At 40.6% G+C, this 21,172-nt stretch overlaps 1 protein-coding gene across 1 annotated transcript in view; it reads right to left on the bottom strand.

The window, feature by feature from the left end:
• LOC117267646 (leucine-rich repeat and fibronectin type-III domain-containing protein 2) overlaps positions 1 to 21,172 on the bottom strand; it is a 193,759-nt gene that overhangs the window by 65,684 nt on the left and 106,903 nt on the right. The window contains exon 3 of the mRNA XM_033643663.2: positions 18,543 to 18,667. The gene's annotated coding sequence lies outside the window, so the exon portion shown is untranslated. The remainder of the gene's footprint in view (positions 1 to 18,542; positions 18,668 to 21,172) is intronic.

Genomic DNA, 21,172 nt, shown 5'->3' with positions numbered 1-21,172 from the left:
TGAGTCTACGCACTCTGTTCTCCTGCCTTTAAATGCCTCTGGGAATGATTCCCTCCTGGTGAAAGGTATGCCAACAAACATCCAGAGTTTCAGAATGTGAAAAAAAATTGTCAACTATGCATGCATTTAAAATGCTGCAGTGGCAAGTGCCCTCTTCAATAAAGTATCACTAAGCACAGGAGCTCAAGAAGATCTTTAAACTTTCCCTTTTTAAGTGTTGTGAGAATTTGTCTGAACAAAGTGGAGGTGACTGAAATCAAGAGGAAATGCTGCAAGGGTTTCTGGATTTTTTACCTCAGAAGTCTGTCTCCGAATAGTATGACTATAATAAGCCCATGACACTGCATTCAGACCAACAATAGCACTATGTCAAATTCTCATCCTTTTCTTGTGTGGTGAGACCACTGCATTCATCAGTGGGGATACACAGGAATCTGGCACAACTGCCCAGTTCAATATCATCCAGCAATGCAGTGTTGTTGCTCTGTTATATACTGTATGTTGCAGTATTGCGTGGTATAGTACAGTATCTACTTTGAAAGAACCAAGACAGAGGAGGGAATCGATAACTTTGCACACCCATGGCTACTTTCTGAGTTGTAAAATCCTGCCTCAAAGGAGCACAAACTGCTGCGCACTGCGCTGATGTCAGATACTCCTTTAAACTAGACTTCCTGGTTTGTGTTTCATCTATTCACCGGTAGCAACACGCCCACACCAATGCGGACCTTTTTTGATACTGGGCTATTTTTGATGTGAACGTGGCCCGAGAGGGCTCCAAACAATTCTACATGTGCTCATGTGTAGAAGAAACAGTCAAACAAATGTATGCCTCTGGATTTCTCTTCAGCAGTGTTCTTAAAAATATTGTGTGTTTTGGGTCTCAACAAAAGCCTATTGTTGCGCTGGAATCTCCACATGCTCAGGTGAAACAAAAGTCAAAACAGTAATCAGATATGTTTTTGGTTCAAATTTCAAGTACGTCTGTATGTTGAAAGCAACAAAACAAATCTTTGTTGAAAGTGGACTACAATCCACAAAGAAGATTTGGCAGCATGTCTTTATTTTTTTTGATTATTTTAATTTTATATACTTTATTAATCCCTGAGGGGAAATTCAATTTTTTCACTCTGTTGTCAATTACACACAGGTCCGAACACACACATGCACACATGCACAGGACCTATACATGCACTAAGTGGAGAGATGTCAGAGTGGGGCTGCCCATCCAAGCGGTTGGGGGGTTCGGTGCCTTGCTCAACGGCACCTCGGCAGTGCCCAGGGCGGGGCCAGGAGGTGAACTGGCACCTCTCCAGCTACCAGTCCACGCTCCATATTTTGGTCCGGTCGGGGACTCGAACAGGCGACACTCCGGTTCCCAGCCCAAGTCCCTATGGACTGAGCTACTGCCTTTATCAGTGTTCTACAGCTCAAACAGTACCACAGAGGCAATCACCAGGTACAATTATGACACCAGGTTACAGCTGTGTCCTGTCTGAAAGAGTGTAAATATGGATATAGAAGGATTACAAATTATTTCCATTTTTCCTGCTGGAAATATTCCACAGAGATTTTGGTCCATATTGACATGATAGCATCCCGCAGTTGCTGCAGATTTGTTGGCTGCACACCCATGATCTGCTCACTGGATATTTTCTCTTCTTCAGACCATCCTCTGTAAACCCTAGAGATGGTTGTGTGTGAAAACCCCAGTAGATCAGCAGTTTCTGAAATACTCAGACCAGCCTGTCACATTCAAAGTCACTTAAATCACATTTCTTCCTCATCCTGACCATGTCTTCATGCCTAAATGCATCGGACTGCTGCCACATGATTGGCTGATTATCCATTTGCATTAACGAGCAGCTGAACAGGTGTACCTAATTTAGTGGCCGGTGAGTGTAATCTCATAGGTTATAGGGTAATCTTGCTTGAAGTTGTATTGGAAATACTGAATGAAAGAAAAAATGGTCTGTACAACCACTCATAGATTGTTCCTTTGTTAAAAAGTCCCATTAGATTCATATCATGTAATGTTTTTTGAATATGATTGGTTTCTATTTTAGAAATATCAGCTTCTTGCATTCAAGATACTTTTGTTTTCCAAAATGTGGACTTGTAAGATACAATTCAGAGAAGTAAATCTTTTAACTTAGGGTAGTACTTTTTCTCATTTGGTGAAACTTTCTTTTGGAATCCAACAAAGCATATTAAAAAACAAACTTTAACCTCGACTGTATAATTTTGTTTTTTTATTTTTGCAGAGGGCTTTGAGAGATTGTTTCTTTTCCCTGCACTTTACTGTCCGTTCTTTCATGGCATTTGCCTGGTTTTAACTTATGCAAATACCATGCATAAAAAATACAAAGTTATTGTTTTTTTGTATTCATTTCTGAAGTACTGTTTGTCCATTTTCACTCACAGCTGTGCACTGTAACTAAGTGTGTTTTGTTGGGGATACATGCTGGGGAAGTTACAAAATGAGGAATGTTAAATGTCTATAATTTCTGGTCTTTCAGAGAGAACACAATTATGATCAATTGCCATGATTATAATTGCCTGTGTGTGTGGCCTATAGAAAGATCTTTTTGGTTACTGGTCTGCAACACTAATAGCCTGACTTTCTTTGTCCCATTTGTCCTTTGTTTCATAAGCATTTAAGTCTTTTGATGGGTCCCATGTTAAGGACATTATCTTATTGTTGTTTATGAAAGGTATATATTGTGGTTTACAAGTTCTTTGTCACACATGTGTGTGAACCATCATTCTTTGCTCCACAAAATATCTCTGACTCATCACTTGCACTGAAACAGGAAATGTGCTCTTGAATTCATCAGTCACTGGGGTTTCAAATGAAACCAAACGAAGCACAGAGTGGATATCCATTGAGGCTGGTGGATGTTAGACAGCCTTTGTTTCAACAGCGGCTCATTCTGTGTATGAAAGCCAAACATATTATTCCCGTAGCTGAATCACTTCATTGGCTGCCACTGTGTGATACATTGGGTGAGTGCACATTCATTTTACTGTAAAGCATGTAGAGTTTACTTGGAATTAAATATGCTATATAAATCACATTGCCTCGCCTTGCTTTCAGCACAATCGTGCAGCCTGTAGGTCAAACATGCTGGTCTAGTTAATGTTCTTTACTGCCACATAATGGTGAGTATTGTCCTTTTTCATCTTTCAAGGGCTGTCGAATAAATCTGACTGCACCGGTGGAAAAGCAAGTAAGGGTGAAGGAGTTTGGTTGCACCTAACCATGAATATATGTAGACAGGCATTGGAGCATTGGATTATATTGCTATGTATCCAGTTATGACACAAATCCTTCTATACATATCATTACAAATGAAAGAGCTGAGGTTAAATGTTAAGAGTGAGGATGTTCAAGTAACTGGAAATATAACATTTTGGGTTCTTTTTTTCTCACCATCAAGCACTAATTGGGCAAAATAAAAACAGATTTTCTTTCGATACTGACAATAATTCAAGCTGTGACATTTATTGGGCAGCGAAAATGGAAACCAACCAACTGATGGTATAAATGCCATTATCTACAGTACAGGCCAAAAGTTTGGACACACCTTCTCATTCAATGCGTTTCTTTATTTTCATGACTATTTACATTGTAGATTCTCACTGAAGGCGTCAAAACTATGAATGAACACATGTGGAGTTATGTACTTAACAAAAAAAGGTGAAATAACTGAAAACATGTTTTATATTCTAGTTTCTTCAAAATAGCCACCCTTTCCATGAGCTTCAAGAGGTAGTCACCTGAAATGGTTTTCCAACAGTCTTGAAGGAGTTCCCAGAGGTGTTTAGCACTTGTTGGCCCCTTTGCCTTCATTCTGCGGTCCAGCTCACCCCAAACCATCTCGATTGGGTTCAGGTCCGGTGACTGTGGAGGCCAGGTCATCTGCCGCAGCACTCCATCACTCTCCTTCTTGGTCAAATAGCCCTTACACAGCCTGGAGGTGTGTTTGGGGTCATTGTCCTGTTGAAAAATAAATGATCGTCCAACTAAACGCAAACCGGATGGGATGGCATGCCGCTGCAGGATGCTGTGGTAGCCATGCTGGTTCAGTGTGCCTTCAATTTTGAATAAATCCCCAACAGTGTCACCAGCAAAACACCCCCACACCATCACACCTCCTCCTCCATGCTTCACAGTGGGAACCAGGCATGTGGAATCCATCCGTTCACCTTTTCTGCGTCTCACAAAGACACGGCGGTTGGAACCAAAGATCTCAAATTTGGACTCATCAGACCAAAGCACAGATTTCCACTGGTCTAATGTCCATTCCTTGTGTTTCTTGGCCCAAACAAATCTCTTCTGCTTGTTGCCTCTCCTTAGCAGTGGTTTCCTAGCAGCTATTTGACCATGAAGGCCTGATTCGCGCAGTCTCCTCTTAACAGTTGTTCTAGAGATGGGTCTGCTGCTAGAACTCTGTGTGGCATTCATCTGGTCTCTGATCTGAGCTGCTGTTAACTTGTGATTTCTGAGGCTGGTGACTCGGATGAACTTATCCTCAGAAGCAGAGGTGACTCTTGGTCTTCCTTTCCTGGGTCGGTCCTCATGTGTGCCAGTTTCGTTGTAGCGCTTGATGGTTTTTGCGACTCCACTTGGGGACACATTTAAAGTTTTTGCAATTTTCCGGACTGACTGACCTTCATTTCTTAAAGTAATGATGGCCACTCGTTTTTCTTTAGTTAGCTGATTGGTTCTTGCCATAATATGAATTTTAACAGTTGTCCAATAGGGCTGTCGGCTGTGTATTAACCTGACTTCTGCACAACACAGCTGATGGTCCCAACCCCATTGATAAAGCAAGAAATTCCACTAATTAACCCTGATAAGGCACACCTGTGAAGTGGAAACCATTTCAGGTGACTACCTCTTGAAGCTCATGGAGAGAATGCCAAGAGTGTGCAAAGCAGTAATCAGAGCAAAGGGTGGCTATTTTGAAGAAACTAGAATATAAAACATGTTTTCAGTTATTTCACCTTTTTTTGTTAAGTACATAACTCCACATGTGTTCATTCATAGTTTTGATGCCTTCAGTGAGAATCTACAATGTAAATAGTCATGAAAATAAAGAAAACGCATTGAATGAGAAGGTGTGTCCAAACTTTTGGCCTGTACTGTAAGTAGATGTTGTTGTTTACCTTTACACATGCAAGAATCAAACAGAGAGTGTGGTTAAATATGAGCGGGCTGTGATGTCACAGTCTGTGTTACAAACAGGATGGCTGGCTCTACAGGTCCTTTATTAGACAGGAGTTAAGCAATCCAACAGATCCACTGTCTCTGATCACACTAGTGGCATCAGCTGTCAATGACAATGATGAGTGTAAAATAGTTTTTGTCTAACTCACCATGAAACACTGACACAATCATGAAAACACACAAGTATTACACACAACTTGGATTTAAAGGGATAGTGCACCCAAAAATGAAAATTCAGCCATTACCTACTCACCCATATGCCGAGGGAGGCTCAGGTGAATTTTTAGAGTCCTCACATCCCTTGCAGAGATCCAAGGGAAGAGTGGGTAGCAACACAACTCCACCAAATGCAGGCTGACGGCGCCCCAGATTAAAACATCCAAAAACACATAATTAAAACCACAAAATATCTCCATACTGCTCGTCCATAGTGATCCAAGTGTCCTGAAGCCCCGACATTAAAAGTTGTTTGGAAAAACATCATATGAACTCCGTTTTTAGCCTCATAGTAGCCTGTAGCTCTGACTGCTTCCCTGTACACTGCGCTCACGTGTGTGCGCTTGCTCGAGACTGTGAGACAGGGGCACCGCCTTCATGTGTGTTCACGTGCTTTCACTGGTCTCGCACGCAAGCTCGCACAAGTGAGCTTGGTATACACAGAGGCAGTTAGAGCTACAGGCTACAATGAGGCTAAAAACAACTTGGATTTAAAGGGATAGTGCACCCAAAAATGAAAATTCAGCCATTATCTACTCACCCATATGCCGATGAAGGCTCAGGTGAAGTTTTAGAGTCCTCACATCCCTTGCGGAGATCCCAGGGGAGAGGGGGTAGCAACACAACTCCACCTACTTTACCTACCAACTTTTTATGTCACTTTATGACACTTGGATCACTATGGACGAGCAGTATGGAGATATTCTGTGGTTTCAATTATGTGTTTTTTGGACGTTTTAATCTGGGGTGCCGTCAGCCTGCATTAGGTGGAGTTTTGCTGCTACCCACTCTCCCCTTGGATCTCCGCAAGGGATGTGAGGACTCTAAAAATTCACCTGAGCCTCCCTCGGCATAAGGGTGAGTAGATAATGGCTGAATTTTCATTTTTGGGTGCACTATCCCTTTAAGGTCAGACTCACAAAGTAGCAGATTTTAATTATAACAAATCAAACTATTAAGTTGAAGATAAAATACATATAGATTTTCTTATGCATTTACTGTGTCATAATAAAATGAAAGATGATAACTAGATGAATTGTTCACTGTGACCTAAATTTTTAATGCTTCATAAAAATAAATTCTTTTAATATTTAAGGCCGTCTGCCATGGCTGCCATCAACGACACTAGCACCCCACCCACAGGCATGCCCCTAAGCTATGATCATGTGGCAGGCATAGAAACAATGTTTGGAATATTAAAAAAAAAAAAAAAAGAAGAAAAACTTACAAAGTAACACTTTTGCCACAGAGCTTAAGAATAGATTGCAGATCAAACGCAAATGGCACAAATAGTTATTGTATTGTAATATTATATATATAAAAAAACATGTTTTACACTCTATACAAGCACTGGTGGATGACTGAAAGGGCTAACTGGGCACAGACCCAGGGGCCAAAAGTGTCAGGGCCCCCTCTGACTTTCACCTGCAAAATTTCACTGAAATTAACATGTACCAACATTGAGGACACTCAATAACAGAGACACACATGACCTAAAAAGACACAAAATGACCACAAAGAGATACAAATAAATTACAAATAGACAAAGACTAACAAAAAACAGACACAAATATGACCCAAAAAGACACAAATGACCTCCAAGATAGACAAAACAAAACAAAAGGGACACAAAATGAACTCAAATTGGCCACAAAGAGATGCAAAAGGGCAAAGTGACTACAAAGAGTTACAAAACGACCAAAAAGACACAAATATACCTAAAGAAAACACAAAATGACCTCAAAAGGGACACAAAACAGACACAACTATACCTCAGAGACACAAAATAACCTCAACAGACACAAAATGACCACATAGTGACGCAAATGAACTACAAAGAGACACAAAACGACTATAAAGAGTAACAAAATGACCAAAAAAAGACACAAATATACCACAAAGAGACACAAAATGACCACAAAGGGACAAAATGCAACCTCGAAGAGATGCAAAGGAACTACAAATAGACACACAACAACTAAACGTCTGACAAATTGACCAAAAAAGACACAAATACATCACAAAGAGACACAAAATGACCTCATAGGGACAAAATACGACCACAAAGACACTCAAAGGAACGACAAATAGACACAAAACAACTACAAGACTGACAAATTGACCAAAAAGACACAAACACACCCCAAAGGGACACAAAATGAGCTTGAAGAGATACAAAATAACCACAAGGAACTACATAGAGACACAAAAGTACTACAAATAGATGCAAAGAACTACAAAAAGACAAATTTACTGAAGAGTCACAAACGACCAATTAAAACACAAATATACCGCAAAAAGAGACAAACAACCTCAAAAGACACCTCAAAAGAGTAATAAAGTTACCAAAAAAGACACAAATATACCACAAAGAGACACATAATGGCCTCAAAGAAACAACAAATGACCACAAAGAGATGCAAAAGATCAACAAAGAGACACAAAACTACCAAAAAAGGACTCCAAAGAGACAGCCACAAGGGCACACGGAATAACCACAAGAGAAACCAAACCACAAAAAAAATGCATAACAGCTACAAAGAGATGCAAAACAAAGAAAAGAAAGAAAAAAAGAGGCAAAATCACCACAAAGTCTGTGTCCCACTCTTCTGTAGGAGAAGTGCAGGGGCCTTTTGCATAATTGTGCCCAGGGGCCAACTGTTTCATAACCCGCCCATGTACACAAGCACCTTCTCAAAAACACGGAATATTTTAATCAAAATATAAAGATAAACCTAACCAAATGTCGGAGTTACAAGCTTTCCACACAACAAAAGAGATGTGCTACATTTCATGCAGCGTATTAAAAAAAACTGTTAAGCTGTTATCACCTAGGACACCCCTGGTTCTTTAGTTTAATACCTTGTCGGACACATTTAACTCCTCTCTCTGGTACAGCAATACACACCCATTCCCCTCCCCGTCTTGGATTGAAAAGAACCCTCACTACAAGTCACTTATAAATAGAACACCCCATCACTCACAGTGTATTTCTGATAGAGAGCTAAAGCTGCTCGACTTTGTGATTCAGTCTCACAGTGGATGATTTGTATCCTTCAAACCCATCTTCCCGGTGCCTGTCACTGGAGCTTTAGCACCGTTTGTCAGAGGAACTTCTATGACTGGAAGTGTTGCCCCTGACGACACAGCTTCCAATTGGTCTCAGTTGTTTCCAAGATGAATCAGAAAGGCTTTTAATAAGGAAATCCACAGAGCTCATGGGGTGTATGGGTAACTTCAAAGCAAGGTTAATATAGATCCTCTGAGCATTTTCCACACTGCCACAAACTTTACACAAGCTGAAGAGCGGACAGAATTACTCTCTGTCAAGAAAACTCACTTTTTTAGGCCATAAAAAGTGTATTTGTTTTTCCGCTCTCGGAACCTTGGGGCGAGTCTGGCATACGAATACTGCAATAAGAACAGAAAACAAAGAGTAACTACAATAAATGCAGAGATGGATGCTGCCCTGAGGCTTAACCTGCAGTATCAAACACCACATGCACATAAAATATCATAACTATCCCTGCAACTCCCATTGATCCTGAAAAGCTTATCAAGATTATTAACCTGAGTTTTGGTGAATACGTGAAATGTTAAAAGTACAAAAAAAAAAAAAAAAAGAAAACATTAAAAGAGGTCTATGTGAACGCAGCATGAGTGCAATCCATGCAGTTTTTCCTCCACCACCAAGATGAAGCGGGAACAGCTGCCTTTCCACATGTTATCTGGTCCCGCAGCTGACAGAGACATCAAAATCCTGACACACATACTATATTGCACATGGCAAATTCATGACATGTGCACATGCTGCCAGAGATGAAAGTCTGGTACAAGGCATGTGGGAATAGATGTACAGTAACGAGAGCCTTGAGGCCTGGCTTAATGAGGAGGATTAGTGAACCATGATAGGGCTCTTGTGCGCAGCTGTAAGAGGGGCGGCGAGGCTGCTAGCAGCCAGGGCTGGATGGATGGGGGAGCAGTAGTCTGTCAGGTAGAGGACAGGCTCACCTCGGCTCCCAGGAACCTCTTAAACAAGACAGAGGGAGTGCAGACCGACAGATGAGGCCAGATTGTAAATGCTGACAAGTGCAATCAATAGATTGCACTGTGATATTAACTTGCGATCATCTTTTTGATATCCCGCTGAGATAGGTTGGAGGAGGAAGACAATTCCCAGGTTCAACGAATGTGATATGCTCAGCACCACAAATGTTCATCATTAATTTTTCAACACAAACACTGTGACCTTAGAGCGCTTTATGAATCTATTTCTAGTTAATTGCTTAATTTGCCAATAATATGCTATCAAGAGGCACTTTACTACATCGCTGTTCCCATCATAGCAGATGGGACAGATGGGTACAGATATTTTTGGGAGACAGACTTCTATATTAAAGACCAATAACGGCGACATATTTGTCTTGTTTATTAGGTTTTGTTCGCTGCTTTGAGTGCCATCTCTGCATTGCTCTCATGTGGCCAATTTTCTTCATCCAGTGGTGAGATTGATCTTTCAGTAGTGCGTATCTCTGAATCAAATTTGAGGCTGGCCAACATCCTGGCACCAAATGCTGCATTTCTGCTAATGTAATGTATCTTTTAAAGGCCCGCTTACACCAGAAAGTGGCACAGTGAAGGTCATCCGAGCATCCTTCTGGAAATAGGCAGTGCAAGAAGTCTGGTGACGTACACAGGGCTAGCTGGTGAACTGCTGTAGTTGGTGAAAGCCAGCTAGCATGCTGGCACTAGCCAGTCACAAGCATTTTCAGGTGAGTCAGCAAGCTATTATCAGGCCATTAAATGGATGTTTTCAGTGGTTATAAGCATCATAGATTTGAGTTAAGGGGGGCCTGCCACATCTTCTATTAGTTTTTACAGGCAATTTTCAGGCCATAAAATGGCATTTTACATTAAATGTAATAATTATGATAAGAACAAAGTAGAAAGTCAGGTTACATAGTTGAAAGAGCGAGAAAGTCTGTCAGCTGGGGGAGGTGGATAGGTCAACAAACACAGGATTTCCACCCAGTAGAGTGGGGTTCATGTTCCGTGCTCAACCAAAAGTCTACTTTAAGTTATTTTAACCAGATACAGTTGTTTAAATGTACCATGATACATTTTTTAAAGCTAACAACTTAGTTTTTGGGCCTAAACCTCGTGAAAGTTTAAGTTAAACCTAATGAAACTTCAAGTTTGATATACAACTAATGGCCTCAGAACCTACTGTTAAAGTAAGTGTGGCAGCCCCCTTTCTTCCATACCTATGATTCTTATGATCACTGATAATGGCCATTTAACGAATGGCTTGATAACATCCAAATCAGGTGGGCTAGCTAGCTGCAGATACCAAGCTTGTCAGCTCAGTCAGAATCCATTTTCTAACCACTTATCCTCTTGAGGGTCGCAGGGGGGCTGGAGCCTATCCCAGCTGACATTGGGCGAAAGGCGGGGTACACCCTGGACAGGTCACCAGACTATCGCAGGGCTGACATGTCAAGACAGACAACCATTCACACTCACTTTCATACCTACGGATAATTTAGAGTCACCAATTAACCTGCATGTCTTTGGACTGTGGGAGGAAGCTGTAGTACCTGGAGAAAACCCATGCTGACACAGGGAGAACATGCAAACTCTGCACAGAAGGGCTCCCACACCCGGGATCGAACCAGGAACCCTTTTGCTCTGAGGCGACAGTGCTAACCACCACACCACCATGCCGCCCTGGGACAATACAGTTCATTTAAAATGAGAGTAAATTTTGTTGAACAGTGACTGGAAAATTGTCAATTCTAAAATGTAGTGTACAGTACCACAAGAGAACAGTCAGCAAACTTTGAAATGTCAGTTGCACAGCAGTAGCTAAGGTTAGCTAACATTAGCTACCAAAAGCTACTGGTCAAACCAGGCTTGGTAAGGCTGTAGCAGAAGAATATCTGAATGTACTGAGCAAAGGTTTACGATTATAAAAGGAAGATAATGTTCTTTCTTTCTTTCTTTCTTTCTTTCTTTCTGTTTTTTTGTATAAGTTGCATAGTCTGACTTTTAGAAAAGTATGTGCACCACTGACTCCTGTCTCATTACTGACTGAAAAACTCTTGTGAAGCAGTTTGAACTTGAACAGATTTGAAGCAATCATAGCCACTCTACAAGAGGTAGCTTGGCAGACTTCATACCTTTTTAATTCAATAGCCTGATGGGCAAAAATACATTTCTATACAAGGCAGCAGTACAGTGGAATAATTTGCTCACAAATCTAAAACAGAGCATTTTACAGAGCACATTAAAAGTGGCCTTAAAGAAATGGCCTCAAAGTACCATGTAGCATATTCAATTCCATTTTTTTTTTAACTTTTTATGACCAAGAAAACAAGAGCATGTTGACATAGTTGTCCAGCTGCTTGCTATGTATTTATATGTTGATTGTCTTGTATGCACCTGATGTCTTGTTGATGTGATGTTTTATCTTGTCATGTGTCACAGTAAGTGTTTATTGGAAAAATACAATGGAAATAAGCTTTTGGGCTTTATTGTGTTTATATCCTCAATGACTTGTAATATTGGTAATGACTAAGGTGCAGTGCTATATGTGTTTTTATTAATCAGTTAAATCAATCAATCAATCAATCAATCAACAGATGATGATTAAAGTAGATGGCACACAGCTAATTTTGGCTGTTCTCATGCACTGTTCATACATTTACCTACAAAAACTGATGCACCCCAACTTCTATATAACCCTCGTGATCATGAGTCAGTAATTTGTTAATAATAATAATTGGGAAGGTTGCGATCACATGACTAATGCTTGATGGGGGTAAAGAAGTAAGGAGTTTGTATAAGGAGGCAGGTTGGGGTGGAACATGGGTCATACAACACAGGACTTTTCCCCAGGAGACCAGTGTTTGGAACCGTGTATAACAAAGTGAACTCTGAGTTATTTTAGTGATAAAACATCGGCACCATGTGGCTTTTCCTAAACCTAACATACATAACTTTACTTGCCTAAACCTAAAGATGCCTAAACTTGTTTCTTTACCAAACCTAACCAAAGCTAATTTACCTGCCTAAACCTTATCTACGTAATTTTGCTTGCCTAAACCTAAGCTATGAGCCTTTACGTTAAGTGCATAACTTTATGTTAAGTATGTCATTCAGGTGCTAATTCATTAGATATCATATGAACAGCTGTATGAGAATATGTTGGCTACTGAGCTAACATAGTTTCCTCCATTTTGGCCCAGCTGTCAGTTTCCTCAAAGGTTGGCACGTCAAGACAGTTTGATATTTGCCAGCAGCAAATGTCAAAGTTCATCTAAGCAACTCGCTCTGACCTCGTCACATATTGACATTTTGGTCATGGGCTTTCCGCATACGACGTGCAAGGTACCCTGGGGACGTTAGTTGTTGACGTTCTGAGACACTGTGTCAGGTTCTCTTCTTCCAAGGTACACTTCCGTATTCACAGGAAATTTAATGTTTACATGCAGTCTCTTTCAAAATAAACGTACTACGTTGGTACAACATTGGAAATTGACGGGGTTTTTTTTCTTCAACAACAAACACACATGGTTAGGTTTAGGCAACAAAAGGAAGTGGTTAGGTTTAAGGAAAAAAGGACAGGGTTTGGCTTTAGAATCTTACGGGTCGCGAACACCGCTCTCTCAGGTGAAAGTTTTGTTGGACCCATCCACCACCCCTCCAAACTGCCTCACTTGGACTTCCGCCACCTTAACTTTTGTCCTTGTCTTGTCATGTTTCCCCCTGATGCTGCTGGGCACCGTTAAACTATAACAGCAACTGGCCGCGTATCATAGGGACATTAAAGACCACCTTTTTTCGTTTGTTTCTGACGCCCTAAGTCACTGCCCAAGCACCGGATATCGACAAATTCAAAGTGAGACCAGGTTCATCTAAGTTGAACTCAACACAAGAGATTACTTCGTCCACTAAAGCATATCAACTGATCGAAACAATTCCAATGAGACAAATTTACTGAATGCACCTCAAAAGTGATGCAATCCATTTTCATGAAGTTAGGGGCCTTGCAAGAGATGGGTGGAAAAAAAACAGGTGGTCATAACTGATGCAGTTGAGGCCTAAAATATGTTATCTTTTAGTCTCAAGTATTGATCAAACTCCAAAAAGCCTGGATAAAACTGCACAGCATACATCATCTTTTTTGGAATGGGTAGGAGAGAGACTGAAAATGTGGCTTTACTTGGCAGACATAGGATTTGGATCAACTCTCTGTCTCTTCTCTCCTGGCTAATTCTGGTCTCTTAGCTATAGTCTGTGGATGTAATTAAGTAAGCTTAGTTTAGGTTCACAATACACCATATGATGTGGACTTGCTATAATTAGACTCCTGGAAAGAGCTTTATCTAAGACAGTGAGCTTACACATGACATTTCACTTTTCAGTGGAGGAGAGGCCAGATATTGTTTGCAGACAGTTCTCCTTCCAAAAGTTTCTGACTGAGGTCTTGTACTGCAGTATTTTAACATTACCTTATGTCTCATGGTGGTAATGATTGCAGAGATGTTGATGTTGAGGGAGGAGGTCTCTGCCTACACTAGTTTCCTTGGCCTAGATTTCATAAAATGTTCCTTTTAGTCTAACTGTGGTTGTCTTTTTACAGTATGTGTGCCTGACATACTGGCAAGCAATTTTAGTCTTTAGAAGTTCGTTCCATCAATCCCAGAGAGAAAACCTCTCAAGCACGCCCAACACGTCTCTGACATTTTTGGGGAAATCAACCCAATTTGCCTGGCAGATTGCATTTTATCTTTTTCTTAACCGTCCCAATCATTGTAGTCTGTTTTGCCTGGGGTATGGCGCCTCCTTGCCATCACTTACCTGAACTCCTTATCTGTTTTCTTCCTCTGGAAGCAAAATTGAAACAAGCACGGATTAACTCAATGTCACGGCAGCTTTGTCCCTGGGATAATGGGGGACAATGAGCTCTGCAGTGACAGCAGTAAATGATGCCAATTTTCTCACAGAAAGGGAGAATGATAGAAGGAGAAAGGAAAGGAAGAGTTTGTGGAGATAGCTTAAGACTCTAATCCAACTTAAGTAAATCAGAACGCTCTGGGTTTTGCTGAGTGTTTGTCCCGTTGAAGTGATTTATATCATCCAATCATTGTGGTGCAGGCAGCGCAAATGCTGACTGAAGATTTGTGACAGGCTGGGTTTAAGAAGATTTGGTGAAAAATGTCACATTTCTGTGAAAAGAAAATTTGACATGTTTTGTCTTACGGGGATAAAAAGTTTGGGTGAGCTTTTCCTTCACTGCGAAATGTGTAGACACTATTCATCCATACATGCCCAGTCAGCCATAGGCTCCAGTGCTACATGCTAACTTGAGCATTCACCATATCTCTAAATTCTGACTACAAGCATGGATGGATTACTGAATGGGCCTAGCGGGCACAGGCTCAGGGGCCTGAAGTGTCAGGGGCCCCTTTGTCCTTCACCTGCGAGATGTCACTCAAATTAATATGTGCAGAGAATTAAAATGACCACAAAGAGATGCAAAAGAAACTGCAAAGAAACAGGAAAAAAACTATAAAGAGGGGAAAAACAACTACAAAGAGACACAAGACGACCACAAAAAAAACACAAAAATGGACTCAAAGAGAAAGAAAATGACCCTAAAGGCGCACACAATTATCTCAGAGACACAAAATAACCACAAACACAGAAAAAACAACCAAAACAGGCACAGAGTGACCTTGAAGAGACACAAAATACCTCAGAGAGGAACAAAATTACCTAAAAAACACAAAGAATTACTGCCAGAGACACAAAATGACCCAAAAGAGACACAAAATTACCTCAAAGAAACACAAAACAACCAAAAAAAGACACAAAACGCAAATTATCACAGAGACACAATTATCTCTCAAATTATTTAATGTTGTGTCTCAAAGAGAGACAGAATAAAATAACCTCAAAGACACACAAAACAACCAAAACAGGCACAAAGTGACCTCAATGAGACAAAAAACCTCACAGAGAAACAAAATTACTGAAACAAACAATTACTTCAAAGGAGACACAAAGTCACCCAAAAGAGACACAAAATTATCTTAAAGAGACACAAAACAACCAAAACAATGCACAAAATGCAAAAAATACAAAGAAATGCACAAAATTACCTCAAAGAGACACAAAATGTACGAAAAAGACGGACAGAAAATGAACTCCAAGACACAAAATGACACGTTTTACCTCAAAGACACAAAGAGACGCAAACAACAACAACAAAACAGAGGCAAAACTTCCACGTCTCTGTGTCTCGCCCCTACGTAGAAGAGGTAGTGGGACCTTTTGCATGTCTGTGCCCAGGGGTCTATTGTCTTATTATCTGCCCTTGACTCCAGGGTTATCCAATGTAAGTCAAGTGATCTTTTGTAGGATAGTGATACCTCCGCTAAATGTCAAAGTGCCAGAACAGCCTTTTGTGGTTGATTTTGGGTTTGATTAAACTTTACATGAGCAAGAGCACAAACACATTCACACCTAACCATACATCACTGTATGGTTTGCAGATCTCAGTCATTAGCCATGTCCATCATTATCTAAAACCATGGCATTTTAATTATTGAAATGACATGAATAATTACATAAAATAATTATCTACTCCATGGTGTATATAACAGTATAGTCTACAGCTCTCCAGGTGACCTTTTCATAGCTGTCAGTCTTGTTATTTTCATCATTGTATGTGAAAAGCTGATATATATTCTAAAAAACTATTCACATATTGCTAAGATAATTTAATATGTTGCAAGTTTAAGTTTAGCATCCATCGTTAAAGTTAATGATGTAGACCACTGGTAGTTGATCAGTATGGAGCATATAAGTAACCAGGTTACCCAGAACAATCCAGTAGTCCCAGTTGTAAACATGTTTGTTTCTGCTGTAAAGCTGAACATTTTACCATGGGTGTCTATGGGAACTGACCTGCTTCTGGAGCCAAGTGGCCATTAGAGGAACTACAGCTATTTGGCTAAGTGACCTGGTGAGTTTACAGAGGTACTGCACACTTAAACATATTTTGTGAGCTGTGAACTACATTATATGAGTGTACTGCAATGAAACACATAAATGTTGGTTTTAATATTGACACCTCTTACCAAATGCATGGAGGTGCAGTGGTTAGCACTGTCGCCTCACAGCGAGAGGGCAAGAGGGTTCCTGGTTCGAACCCAGGGTGGGGGAGCCCTTGTGTGCGGAGTTTGCGTGTTCTGCCAACAGTCCAAAGACATGCAGGGTAGGTTAACTGGTGACTCTAAATTGACCGACCTGTCCAGGGTGTACCCTGCCTCTCACCCAATGTCAGCTGGGATAGGCTCCAGCCCTCCCGCAACCCCTAACAGGATAAGCAGTTATGAAAAATGAATGAAGGTATTTCCTGGTTTGAAAATGCATGCTCTACTGTTTTGAGTTCACCCTGAACCTTGCAAGGCCAAAGCTAACATAGAGTCAACTGGATCAAACTTAAAGCCACAGTGTGTAGGAATTTCTCCAATCTAACATTGAAATCATAAACGGATAGCGCACTCTAGCGCATCACTGTTTCAAATGCGTATTGCAACAACAGCAGCCGCTGTGGACCAAAAAGCTATGATAACATTGATGAAACCATGTCATCCAATACTTCATGGAGTATTCATTCAGGCTCCTACACAGACACACGCGACGCGAGTTGACAAACCCCCTCCTCACCATACTGGCTGTGTTTACAACGTAGGACTGCAAACCAATCACGTCTTCTCTTTTGACAACTGACAACTGACCAAGTTGTCCCTCGTTCTTTGAATTCGCCGGTCACGTTGCCTTTTTGATGCCCTTCTGCGCTTCCCTGGCGGCGAGGTTTCCATCTCCCGTGATGCTGCATATGCATGATCCTGCATTATGCTCAAAGAGTGGGACTTTGTTATGCTGCAGTCGTGCCGGGGTAGTAGCGAAGCGCCTCTTGCTCCTCTCCTTCAGCTTCTCAGTCACACAGCGCTGGCCTGGCTCTCAATGAAAACGCTGAAGGCGGGGCTATTCCCTGGTAGTGCTATATGTCCCTTGCTGGCGGATGTATTCTCAAGATGGCGAAACATTATGGAACCCCCCCAGACGACTTACCTGCACAATGTACAAACAAATCCAAAATTCTCCTTTTACGAGAATAAGTCAGACTATTGGTGGAGGTAATGATACACCAATGATGACATATTTATGAGTGCAGACATCAATTTTTGCCAATAAACAACTGAAAATGCTACACAATGTCCCTTTAATAACTTTTTTAAATAAGAATGTTAAGCCTCCTCACTCCCACCCCCCTCCTTGCTGCCCTCTCAGCCCCCTGCCCACTTTTTAGCATTTTTACAAATGTCTACAGTGGGTGGGGTTAGGCAGAAAACTAGAGGGTAGTTGCATCTTAAAATCTACTTACACATCCAGCAGGTTAGGAATCCGATTGCCCTTACTTATTTTAAGTGCAATATTTTGTGATACAAGACACTGCTTCCTGACTTCTTCTGAATGTGTATGTTGGAGGGCTGACAGTACTGCAGTAAGAGCAAACAAGTTTTCTTTACAACACAAATTTGTCTTCATTTTACACAGTCAAAAGTTAGGCTGTGAAAACCCAGTTATTCAAACTTAAGCAACTTTGTATCAATTTCAGTTATACAGTGAATTTGAATTCAAGAATGTATATATGTAAAGATCTTTGTGAAGTCCATGTATTTATGTAAGAAGATGATTAGAAACCCAGTCACACAGATACAGCACATGGCCAAGACATTGTCTTTCTCCGATACACATATATCTGAGGAAGTTTGGTTTCTCTGGACTCCTACTCTGGTTATCAGGTTTCTAATAAACATGATGTTTAGGAAATCAGGTTGAGCTGAAAGCTGACTGTAACTGTGGTAAGTGCATGTAAACACACTGATGGACGAGTGCCATTGCTTCATCAGGAAACAAATGAGTAAACTGGCCATGACACAGTGTGCTCCTTCAGTGGTGTGCTTTTAAATGCTAGAGGTGGTTAAAAATTGGGGAATTTGTACACTTTACTCACAGTAACAGGATCAGTGGTTTGGTCAGGTCAGGTATCCAAACACATAGTGATTCATGTCACGAAGGTCGTACAACACCTCTTATTGACAGCTGTCACATTTGGCTCTGATGAATCTCTAAGATCACCTAAACAAGAAAGAGACACAGTGGGACAAGTTAGTGAAAGGAAGTTACTAACCTGCAAGATGCAGGGCTGTATGAATACAAAATAGTAGGAAATTGGCATTTCTATGATGAATGATTTTGAATGTTGAAGATTTTCAGCAAAACAAACTGTGGGTCTTTGCAATTTCAAGGCATTAAATACAGAAATAAATGGGATTTGAAATATGAAAAAAAAGCCCTTTTTGATTTGATTTGCCTGTCCTGACATGCATCTGTTACCAGGAGCACATGGTTGGCCATGACCAAAGTTGAATTAAAACATCAAATGTAAAAACTGCACTTTTAAGTGCAGGAGGGAGCAGGAAAAAAAGGAATTTTGGCATTTGAGTTGGTAATTAAACCCTTCTTGGTCTCTGATTTGAGTTTGTAGAATTAAAGGATGGATAATTGAGTTTGGGGGAAATATAAGGATAAAAACACCAGGGTTAGACAGAGACAGATTCAAATGCATGATGTTTTTTATACAAGGTTTCAAAGGCAAACTCTGAAAATAACTATAGCTTCATGAAAAGAATGAAAAAGCTGGTGTGTAATAATACGGTATTAATACATCTCCTCATTAAAATTCTGTGACCGTGTCAGAGCACATGCCCTCCCAAAACCCACCGCTGCGTCTCATCGTAATGGGTGAGGATGAAAAGCACACAGAGGGAAAGGTAGACACAACAAGGTTTCATAATGGTTATTTTGGTGAAAATGGTGTGTTGTGGCTCCAGGCTGCGCCAGCCCAGGTGAATAAACAAACACAATTTTGAAACCTCAGTGCAATTAGTGCTCTCTTTACACAACAATACATCTTTGTGCTAAAACAAGGCTCCTTTTAATGTCTGCATCTGCCAGATGTTAGTCTTTGCCAAATGAGATGGTTGGGCTAGAACACTAAATGACACAAAATCCAACTGGCTAATGGAAAAGACTTTGCAGTCTTATGGCAATGGACAAAAGATACCAAATTAAATAGTGTCAGTGTGATACTGGATAATAAGCACTGTGTCACAGCAGTCTCGCATAACTAAAAAGCAGATTGTCTGATCCCTGAAAATGGCCGTTGTTTTGCACTTTCTCCATTAAAACCCAACTCTAACCCCAGAGATGTACAACTCATTTTAAGGATGTATACATAATATACGTATATATATATATATATATATATATATATATATATATATATATATATTTATATATAAAATTTCCTAGAAGAAATCGTCAAATATACACTATTGAACGCGACCTCTCTGTCATGCATTCTTGTGTCAGCACGGTGGACTCGGAGCCTCCAAGCATTCCTACGAGACAGCGCTGAGCAGGTTTTTTTCATGCAGCAAAGTGAGACGGCCATTGGATAAATGTGACAAAATCGTCACAGGCTCAGCTTCCCTGGGACCTAATGGAGCGGTAGGCGGGAGAGGACGCTCGGTGTATGCATGATGATTGGAGGAATTGTCTAAAAGGCTGAACCCCTTTGTCACTGAGAGCTCCATCCCATGTGGATATTTGCGAGTGGGCTCTTCTGACAGAGTGCCATCTGGAGTTCCTTGTTTCCATAAGCAATATAGCTCATTTTCACCGTTTGTACACAGTTCAGGTGTTTAAACCCATCTGAAAATCTTTTAAGTGTGTTTGGCTGTGGTTCTATGGCATGAGTATGGAAAAACGGCTTCAATTAAATGTTCCTTTTATAAGTTACTGCCTCACTACAATCGCTAGGAAAAAGCCACCCTCAATAGATGTCTCAAAAGAAAATTAGGAAATCAAATGTCAAAATATTTTGGACCAAAAACCTTGACGACAATATTTGTGACAATATTGTAGGATTGACTATTGGTGAAGAATACACCACATTAGTGATGAATAATCATCAGTCATGTGGACATATATTACCACTTAGCTAAAGGCAAATAATAGAACAGCCAACAGTCTGCTAAGTTCATAAATTACATTATTGCAATGCAGCTTTTAAACCAGAACAATATATTACAATATCTAAAATCTTAGATGATATCTAGTGTCATCATGATATTGATATCATATTGGTATATTGCCAAGCCCTACCTGACACCACTGTCCAGAATTCTCCAACTGGACTGCCATTTTGTTCCCTCTTCATATCGCCATTTTCTTTAATATGATGGTGTATTTTGCCCTAACCACTTTATAGTGACCAACACACAGTTATCAATGCATCACTGCCATTTTAAGTTTACAGTACTGGCAGTAGCAGTTGCTAAGGCTACTGTTTACCATGAGAAAGGATGCTCGCTCTGGCACAGGAAAATCACACCTACAAGGCCCTTATTGGCTTAGTTATATCTCCAACTGGGGAAATATCAATAAGCACAAAACCAGATCTTTTTAAATCACTAAAGAAGACCTCAGATGTCCAACAGTAACTCAAAGGTCTGGAACACAGCTGAGATACCCTGAGGTGAGAAAAGAAAGAGCCTTTCTTGAGTACAAACTGTCCCA

This window comes from Epinephelus lanceolatus, chromosome 15 (assembly GCF_041903045.1).
Source record: "Epinephelus lanceolatus isolate andai-2023 chromosome 15, ASM4190304v1, whole genome shotgun sequence".
In the NCBI taxonomy this organism is placed as follows: domain Eukaryota; kingdom Metazoa; phylum Chordata; class Actinopteri; order Perciformes; family Serranidae; genus Epinephelus; species Epinephelus lanceolatus.
The sequence above is the reverse complement of the archived record's forward strand: the minus strand, read 5'-3'. Positions and strand labels throughout refer to the sequence as shown.